The sequence below is a fragment of the Raphanus sativus genome, chromosome 3 (genome assembly GCF_000801105.2).
Source record: "Raphanus sativus cultivar WK10039 chromosome 3, ASM80110v3, whole genome shotgun sequence".
Taxonomy (NCBI): Eukaryota; Viridiplantae; Streptophyta; class Magnoliopsida; order Brassicales; family Brassicaceae; genus Raphanus; species Raphanus sativus.
In genome coordinates this window covers 21,497,559-21,508,579 of record NC_079513.1, presented here as the reverse complement: position 1 = coordinate 21,508,579, position 11,021 = coordinate 21,497,559, and the positions used below count along the sequence as shown (strand labels likewise).

At 30.4% G+C, this 11,021-nt stretch overlaps 1 pseudogene; it reads left to right on the top strand.

Annotated features, from left to right (window-relative positions):
* Positions 1–7,751: 7,751 nt before the first annotated feature.
* LOC108844556 (uncharacterized) lies at positions 7,752–10,827 on the top strand (annotated as a pseudogene).
* The last annotated feature ends 194 nt before the right edge of the window (positions 10,828–11,021 follow it).

Sequence of the window (11,021 nt, the reverse complement as noted above, 5' to 3'; positions counted from 1 at the left end):
GAAAATTTCTCTAATATATAACTTTATGACTCAGATCATGTAAAAACAGTTAGATAGTTTCGAACTTTCAATCATCGTTTTAAAAATATGTGCAAAAGATTCTCAAATGTCATCCCCACATGCCACAGGCGCACAAACTAACCAACCAAAGTACACACATTGACTTTTTCTTTTGGTTTTGCTTTTTCTGAAATTTTGTACGATAAAAATTTGTGTAGGCCCACCAATTATAAGATTTAGATGGGACCCACAAATGATCAGAAGAAAGACAGTTGTTACGGTAATGGTTGAGGTTTAGGGAGGAGAAGTGTTTAGGACAGCTAGTTCGTGCCCACACAGTGTCAGTGGTGGTCCTCACCAAATGGGATTTGTTTAGAAGGACCAGTGTCCAGTCCATAAGGGATGTGACCATTTCTCTCGCTTTTTGTTCTTTTGATCATATGAGGAAATTCCCTTTTTAATAATGAAAACAAAAACATGATCTTAAAGAATGTTTGTTTACATTTACAACGAAGGTTTTTGTGTGTTCAACAATGTCATCCTAAATCAAAAGATTTGATGGGTTTAAGAGTATATTTCGTACAGAATGTTCCTATTTCATAGTAATCCTCCACATGAAATGAACTCTTCTGTTCTTCTCTACCGACCAGCTGTCTGATTTTAAAATAATTCTAGAATCAATTTCTAGTGTAATTCAGTTTCTCGCTTTACAGGTGGAATTAATTGTCATGGCTATTTGGTATTGCCGAAAAGTCTTGTGCATCTATCTATAGTTATGATAAACCTGAATACCTGATCATGAGTCGCAGTGTGTATGGTGTGGTGTATACATGTATTAAATTGTATGACATATGTTATTATACTAAATTAATTATGATGGCTATTTGTTATTGCCGACATATTATAGATTATTGCAAATCAAAAACATCAAACCAGATTTAAAAGCTCGTATTGCATACAGTATCCAAACCAAAATCGTTTATATTAGTGTTTAAGTCGAGGTGTGTCATAATAACTCCTACCGTCGCAAGTCCATAACATCTAGTGGTCCTTCAACGTACTCTTTCACTGCTCATGTATGGACCAAACCCTAGCTGGCTTTTCTCTTCTGTTATTTCTCTCCAATTAATTTCCTTAATTTCAACAACAGTCTAGGGTTTTTGTCTATTTGTCTATTGCCGAGAAAATGCCATCATTTATCTCAGCAATCGAGGAAGTAAAAAAGATCAAGACACCATAACTCGTTAATCAAATTTTTTTGGCCTGATTTCTTTCCCATTTCATACATATAATAGTTGCTTTATCCTCTATGACATCTACGGTTTAACAAACAACTTATAGTCTTCTATCGATGTCGTAAAACTGATGGGCGGCATAACTATCATCAACATAGAAATTAATGAATGTCCATGTTACATCTCCCAAACTCCAAAGTCAACTTTGGCTATATAATTCACATCCCGACAGCCAAATACGCGTATGAATAAAGTGCTTACTATCGCCAATCTCCCTTCACGAATGGTTAGCTGCTACAGTCCATTGTAATTGTGCTATCTAGTGGGTCCAATCTAATTGAATGAATCCGTACAGGAGAAACTAAGTTGCTATTTTTATGAGGCATACAAGTAAAGTAGTGAACACGTCGGTAGGTTTTAACCCGCATGCGCCTACGAATTAAATAATACATCAGGCATCGTAATTTTGTACGTAAACAGTAATTATGCAATGTAATGGATCAACATACAATACACCCCACTCTGTTCGTATGGCTACAGTTTCTAGAATTAGTCGTCTGAACTTAGATTAATGTGCAATCGTTATAAATTTATTAAATAACAATGATTATTTATAAGTTTCGCACTCTGCATGAAGTTGTAGTTGTGTTGAAATAGTTTTAATCCTCTTTTGAACCAAACTTTATTTTGGAAGTACTTTTATCCGTTCTGGAACTTCTTTAAACGTCTGGCTATATCAGTTGAACAAAAAAACGTCTGGCTATCTCCAGCAACTTATTAGATTCAAAGATTTTGATTGTCAAGGAACTTTGTTTGCACAAAAGAAGGAACTTGGTATCATGCCATTTATTACTATTACTAATGGTATTTACATTTTTTTTCTTCTTCTCTTTTGTCAACGAATAATCTTTTTCTAGTCAGCAAGAATATACCTTTTGTTTATAAATAAATATAACAATCATTAATCTCAGAGACGGAGGCAAACGAGGAGTAGTGGGTCAGCTGACCCCACTAATTTCTTAAAAATATTTGTATTTCTTTTATATAAAAGTGTATTGACCCCAATAAAAAATGAAATTTGACCCCACTAAAAAATAGGACTCCACAAAATTAAATAAAACATTAAAATTTGATGACAAAATTGTATAACTAATACATTTATATCATTTATTTGTTAAATTTTAGATTTGTATTAATTTTTATCTCAATTTTACTATTATAAAAAATCATGAAAGAAATGGTAATTATATTAGGCCCAAATATATTTTCACCTTAAACTTAGTTACATATTGTTTTAAGCCCAAATTATATTAGCCCAAATAATGGTAATTTATATATAAAAATTAAAAGCAAATTAATAAATAAACTCCTCTTCTTTGATAAATGATTATTTTGAAAACATGTTTTGGATTATTTTCAAGTTGAGTTCCTTTTTTTATCTTATACTTTGGTGTTTTGATTATTTATTTATCAAACTAAAGATGATTATAATTCATTAATTCAAATTCAATAAAAATATTTAGGGTTCATGTTTATAATCTGAATATTTTAACAGCTAATTTCATATAGTTTTTTTATTAATTTAGATAATTAATGACCAATTTATCTAGATGATTTTGATGTTAAATATTTTGTAATATCCCCATAACCAAAAAAACAAGGTAAAACACAAATATTTAACTTGAGAACTTGTCAATCTCATGGCCATAATTTGAAAACTCATAAAAAAGTACATCAAAGCGGTTTAAGAATTTTTAATTTCATCAATATGGTATTTGGTTGGAATAAATATTTTTCTATAGTTTATCCAAAAAAATATTTAAAGATGTAGTTTATGAAACTGTAATAAAAAATTTCAAATTAAAAAGATCGTAAAAGATAAGTTTTTTTTATAGTTTAGCAACTATGTTAAAAAAAAATTCGACCGCGCTCCAAAAATTTTATGGCTCCGTATTAATCTAATGAGATAACTAAACATTGCTTTAATATTTTATTAGTTTTATTGAATTTGTCGGCAAAGTAAATTATGGCTAATCTCCCCTTAACGCATTTCATTTAAGACATTTTAAAGACTGAGAGAGTCCGAACCATGCAAAATTTCATCAGATCTTCAACTTTGATCGCAGCTGGAAATTAAGTTTTTAATGTGACAGGTAATTAAAATCAATGATTAATAATACGAATCTGATAAAAGGGAAAGCGAATAGAGAACATGGCGCGTAGTCATCATGCAGATATGTGGGCTCCAACTTAGCATGAACCACAAATATTTATAATTAGGTGATAACGTGCGTCATGCGTAGGATGAATGAACTAAAAAATTATAAACTTTAATATATATGTATTAAAAATGTAAAAGTCATAATCCCAATACTATATATTTTAGAATGAATGATTGAACGAAATTGTGTATATCTATATAAAATAAGCTTCATTTAAAAAAAAAAACTTGTGTTATTGGTTGTATGTAACTGAAGTATAGATCATGGGAGTGAATTTATATGAGTAATCAAAAACTTATATAAAATTAGTTATTATTCCCAAAAATAAAATAAAATGTATTTATATTTTACATCACTATGTCATTTATATTTTACATCTTTTTATTTTTGAGAATATATAAAAATAAAAAGAAGGGAAGTTTGACTAAAACATGATAATAAAGTTTAACATTAAAAGTTATTCCTTATTGATAGCATTTCACATTTATTCTAATATACAATCACATTAAATACTAAAATAATCAATTTCTCGCATGACTGGATTCTCAAACGATCAATATGTAGTCATAACGGGATTTACATTCCTAAAATGTGATAAATAGAGGATAATACAATTCCAAACCAAAAATATTCCTACGTGATTGATAGAGGATTGGAGATCTTTTATTTATTATAAACGAATCAAATGCATAATTAAGCTAATTAATGACATAATTAACATAGGAAGATTGTTCAAAATCATGTGGGTTTTTACAGCAAGAAACTCTGTGATTGAAAATTCATAGTTCTAACTTTACGAAAATACATCAGGCTGGATAAATGGCCAAAGTTAACGTACATTTTAATTTTTTCAGTTAATTAGTATCAGATTCTTTTAAAAATAACTTGCACCAAACTTGGCTAATTTAAAATCAGCATTAAAACATAACTTACAATGATTTTGATGATTACATAAATGGATGTCTTGATTTGATGAAATCAAGCCATCCAGTTTTATTACGATTTTATATTATGGTTTTAAGTTACAACATGTCAGCATCATTGGTCCGAAATTGTATTTTATATACTTAGTCAAACCATATGATTCAGAGCCTCAAATATGAACGACTTAGTATATTAGAGTATTGAATCATATAAAATATTTAATCCCTTAATATTACATGAAAATACTGATTCTGGATCGTTTGATGATAACAAAATATTCTACTCAATTATAATAATTTCAAACTATGCCTTTAAAATATTCTACTCAATTGTAATGATTTTAAAATATGTTTTAACGGTTGTATAGTGAAAACATTGTAAATTTTATAAAAAGTCATCTAATAATCAAAATAGTATTTAACCATGTACAGTTTAATCATGAAAGCCAAAAACTGTATAATAGAGTATGTTCCAGAGTATTTTTGGTCTCTGGTAAGACCGAAACAAACAATTGTATTTACCATATTTCTGGTTTGTTAGATAATAATGTGAAAACCATGTAAAGAATAATAGAATGCATCATAATTAAACCGTGTAATAGCATATGGTAAATAATAACCGAAACGATAAATCGTGGACATGATTTATTTGGTTAGTCAATAAATAAAAGCTTAGAGTATATTAGTTAAGTTTCAATGTAATGACCAATGGCAAGTTATTGTAATTAGTCTAGTTAATTAAGGGGTTTTAAAAATAGATGGTGAGATAGCTTGTGGTGATGACACCTAGGAAATGGCACATTTGTAAATCACACATGAACTAAAGGTTATTTATTTTTAATGCTCCTAAAATAATATATAAGGGATTATAAAATAGAATTCTTAACATTTACACCCAAAAAAATTATAAAATACAATTAAAGAAAAATCCAACGCAAAAGAATATAATTACTATCTGGATTGAAAGTAAATAATCAGAGGACGAGATGGAGATGATGGGTGTACTTAAGAATATATTTTAATGATGAGTATCTTCTCCTCGATAGTCCTTAGCCGCCGGTAGTAACCATATAAAGAAATGAACATAAATCAAACGAAGATTAATAAGAAGGAAATTTAAGAACGACTAGATTTTGATCCGCGATTTTGAAGCGCGGAATATTTTACGATGAAAAATTTCACTAATAATTTAACAAAAATTTTGGTTAATTTTAAAGAGTGTGTATTTAAAATATTTTTGCATTTAAATCAGTATTTTTAAATTCAACCCGATTGTGATTATACCGGTTAATTCGGAGATCTGACAATTCAATTTATGTTTTTAAAATATTCATATTAAAAAATCACTAAAACCCGAGACTAATCGATTGAACTGATGAATGACCGATATGTAATCTAATTGGATTTAAATTGTAATAGTTTCATAATTTGTAATCTTATAATCGAAATTTTAAAGTTCACTATTTTGCAATTTATGAAATTATGACGTTTCTACAAAATTTTAAAGAGAAAATGATAGATATAAAATAACTAAGATTAATTATTGTATTATTTGAAAATATTGATAGTAGTATAAAAAATATATTGTTTGGAAACATTGATAGTAGTATAAAGAAATAAGTATATTGTTTGAAAACATGGATAGTAGTATAAAGAAAGGAACATTAGTGACTTAATGTATGTTTAACTATAAAGTATAAAGGTGTATTTAATTTAAAAACTTACAAAATAAATGTCAGGTCCAACAGAATGTTTCTGTTTTAATAAGATAGATATACAGTATAACTCTAAGTTAACGATATTAAAAATATACTATATTATTAATTTATTGACATATTAATTTATTAAGAAAATAATCATATCAAAAAACCAATTTTTAATTTTTTAAGTTATTAATTTTGAGTGTAATTTGTAGAGGTTAAATTATATATCAGTAGTATCTCAAGAAAAACTGCATTCTATATATGTTAAATATTCGTGTAGCTGTATTTAGAAAGGAAATATTAGTTAAAATTTCGAAGTCTTAGTGTAAAACATTGTAACAAAATCTAATTATAAGCCCTTTAGCAATAACAAAAGGAAAATCTAAGTACAATAGTTAAATAATTTAACTTAAATCATAAGATAAACAGGTGATTTGTAATGTTGGACAAAACCATTATTCTTCAGTTGAGAGATAAAATAGTACTATTGGGTTGGTTAATTCATATAATAAATTAAATTCAAAGATGACATCAAATATTGTTACATCACATTATATCTCCTAGGATGTGTTACAGTGTACTTTTTCTGTTACAATTTATTTGATTGTTAAGAAATATATTTTTATGATTAAATAGTTGATAATCTTACTATTTATATAAAGCTTTAATGTCATTTAAGTCTCACTTGCTTTTCCACAACCGACAGCTTCCGTTGTTGATAACGGTTGTTGGTGTTTTTAAATAATCATTGAAAACGCTATATATCATTTTAAACGGTTCGAATTTCTTAAAATCAAAAACTGGTTTTAGTTAGTGTTCGCTTGCTGAACGCCGCGAGTGAATCAATAAATATAAATTATTTTTAAAAATATGTTATAAACTATTTTAAATTTTAAAATGGAAATATTATAATAAAATATACACAATTATATTTTAATTTAAATTCACAAACACAATATCATAATTTTTTATAGAACTTTAAACTAATACTATTCATTTAAATTTTTAAAATTAATATATATATATATGTAAACAAAGCAATTTTTAAAAAAGTTTAAATATAAATCTTCATAACAAATTGTATTAAAATTATAACTTTCAACTAATTAAAAAAATTAAATAAATAAACATAATAATATTATTAATCATATTATATTAATTATTATTATATTTTATCACAATAGTATCTTTTTATAGCTTTATAATATTATAACATGTTAATATAGGTAATTTATTATTATACCACTACAGTATTTCATAATCATTCAATCTCAAATATTATGTAAATGTATCAATTTCTAATCATTGTACCAATTATACAAATCGTTTAAAATGATAGAAGATACAACCGTCAAAATTTACAAACTCCTACAATCGCATACGCAACCGCTGCGTTTCAACCGGTGTCAAGCCATTAATATCTGTGACTAACTACAAAGTATTACATTTTTGCTGGTTAAGTTAACTTTAACCAAAACAAATGTTATAAAAGTTTCATCTTCTTCATTTGTGTGCGTTAATCTTAATCATCAAGTAAAATGAAAAAGTATATCATAGTTACTCACAACCGTTGAAAAAAAGAAGAAAATAAAAGCCAAACTCACATCTAAATGATTATATCCAAACACACATCCAATTAATAAATCACCCTAACCACGAGTGATCACAAAAAGATCTAAAAAATGATAAACAAGTATGTCAAATTTATTACAACTAAAGATGCTGGTGTGGGTTAATACTTAGAGTATTTGCCGAAACAAATAAGAAAAAGGTTTCAAGGAGGTTAAATAAGTCAAAAGCAAACGGTCGGTGACACACAAAGATTCGTGTCCTCTTCAGAAAACTCTATTCCCTTCTTCAGACAATCCATCTTCTTCTTCTTCTTCCCAAATGTCTCTTTGATTCACAGCTTTCAATACAATCCTTCCTTTTAAAATAAATAATAACAATTCATATCTTGTACTTCTTTAAGTCCTTTTTCGATTTGGTATCGTCACCGTAGAGACACTTCACATAGTTTAGCTGAATGGTCTCTGTGTCTAGTCTCAGCACCACAACTTCTTCCCCGGGATATGTTTGTTCCCATTTCGAAGAAACCAAGTGAATACGAACCCACCCACGTATGCAGGTTCTTTTTTATGTTTTTTATAGATTTCTTGTGATCAATGATGTTTAACTCTTTGAACTCAGTTTCTTGAACTCTCTGATTGCTTATTTTGTAAACTTCTTTTTTTAATATATATTATATTATTTTTTAAAAAATGTTATAAATAAAAAGCCATTGTAGGTTGCTTGGGTGGAAGCAAAACTGGCAGTTGTGGTCCTTGTGGACATTCCTCTTTTAAGAGAAGAGAAAATAAAAAAAAAAACTTAAAAGCAGCATTGTTGTTCTTTAAGCTGGGGTTGAACAACGCTCAAGAACCAATGGATTGCTTGTCTCAAGAGGAAGATCTGCAGTTCTTCGATGCATCATCTCAAAGTGGTTTTGATTTTGATCCTGGAAGTGTTGTGGAACGGAGGAGGAAGTTCTTGGAGTTGATGGGACTCGAACAAGTTCTTGGAGTTGAATCTGGTGGATGCAGCTTCTCTTCTAGTCAGGTATCCTCCTCTGGTTCTGTATCAAACGTAGAAGTTTCAGAGGAACTGTCTCTGAGATGCGATGCAAGGAGAAGGCAAAGCTCTTCAATGGCATCATGTTCTTCTGATTCCAGATGTCATCAGGTGAAGGAAACAGAGAAACAGAGTAACATCACCTTTCCTTTCACGAGTTCCAAGAAAGGATGGTTAACTAGGCTGCTCTCTATGGGATGTTCCACGGATACAAAGATCCAATCCGGTGTGCTTTCAAGAGTTAAGGTCAAGCATCACAAGAAAGAGACCAAGGAGCTTTCAGCTCTTTATCATAGCCAAGACATTAAAGCACACAAAGGCTCCATTTCCGCTATGAAATTTAGCTGCGACGGGAAGTATCTCGCAAGCTCTGGTGAAGATGGGATTGTGCGTGTGTGGGAAGTCACTGAGGATAAAAGACCTAAACTACAAAGAGATTACCTTGACCCTTCGTGTATGTACTTTGAAGTAAACGATCATTCCCAGTTAAAACCGAACAAGACCACAGAAAAATTCAAGAAAACATCTGATTCAGCATGTGTTGTCTTCCCTCCAAAAGCTTTCCGGATAATGGAGAAACCTTTACATGAATTCCACGGCCATACATGTGATGTCTTGGACATCTCATGGTCAAGGGATAATGTAAGCTTTCAAAATCTTGTAACCATTGCTTTTAGTACAAGTTAAAAAAATAAAATAAAAACTAAAGGCATATGTTGTGTAATTGCTTGGTGTAGTATCTTCTCTCAGCTTCAATGGATAAAACTGTACGGTTATGGAAAGTTGGTGGCAATGCTTGTCTTGGAGTCTTCACTCACAATAGTTATGGTATGTGGTTAATACTTTTATTACATGTTAGTTACTACTTTGATATGACATTATGTTTCTTTCTTGATTTTGTAGTTACTTGTGTTCAGTTCAACCCGGTGAATGAGAACTACTTCATGAGTGGTCAGTTGATGGAAAAGTTAGAATCTGGAACATTTCTGGTTGCAACGTTGTTGATTGGGCCGATGTCAAAGACATTATATCAGCAGTGTGCTATCGTCCGGATGGAGAGGGAGGAGTTGTTGTTGTCTTACAGGAAGTTGCAGATTCTTAAACATGTCTGGAGAGTATTTAGAGCTGGACTCTCAGATACATTTTCATAACAAAAGATGTCTCCAAATAAACGGATCACTTGTTTCCAGGTAATTAATATAAATCACTCCATTTTGACAAAAAAAGTATATATAGATATATATATATATATAATAATATATATTATTCACTCTTTGTCCTAGTCTTGATGCTTTGTTTGCTTTTTCTTGCCATGTGATGAGATGTTAACAAACATTCATGTTTTTTTTTCTCCTTCCAGTTTTTACCCCAAGACCCCAGCAAGGTCCTGTGTTTCCGCTGATTCCAAAATTAGAATTGTACAAGGCAATGATGTTGTTAGAAGATACAAAGGTAAGTTGTTGTTTTTTCTGTCAACTACAATAATGTTTTATTCCGAATATTAACTCTTATCTGATTATGTATGGTTTATATGGAAAAATACTCCTCCTCTGGTTCTAGCCATTTTTGCTAGTGATGTTATGTTATGTACTTTAAATTATTTTATTTTTATTTTTGCATACCTCTATGGTTGATTCTAAACTAGTCTTCATCTCTCTTCTCTTTTATTATTTGCGTCACATTAGGGTCTCCTAAGTCTGAGGGAAAGTTCATTGTTTCAACTTGTGAGGACTCCAATGTATATATGTGGAGCAGTGGAAAGGAATCAGACTATTCTTGGTCTACTCAAAGCAAAAGGATTAGATCTTTTGAACGTTTCTCAACCAATGCATCCGCGGCAGCAACCTGGTGTGGATTCTCAGATCACAACAGAACTATCCCGTTTTCTTCACCACCTTGCTTGTCTCTCAAGGAAGGTGGATCAATTCCCAAGGGAAACGCGACGTGGCCAGAGGAAAACCTACCCGCAAATCCTCTTTCTTCGATGACTGCGACTCAGTACAAGTTTTTCAAGTCCTCATACCAGAAAGCAACTAGTAGCTCTCTAGCTTGGGGTATGGTCATTGTCACAGGTGGTTGGGACGGACGGATCAGAACATTTCAGAACTACGGCTTGCCTGTGGACGTAACGTAACATGAAGGTGTCATAGGTCCTTTCTTGATAGGCACAAGCACATGATTCTGACAAGTACCAGAGAGAAACACAAGATCCGTTTCTGCTATTGTTCAATAGTAAAAAAAGAGACTCGAAATGCTATTTCAGTCGTAAAGATTATCACCTTGTAGAAAAATATCAAGAAGGGTCAGTGAGAGAGTTCACTGGTCGAT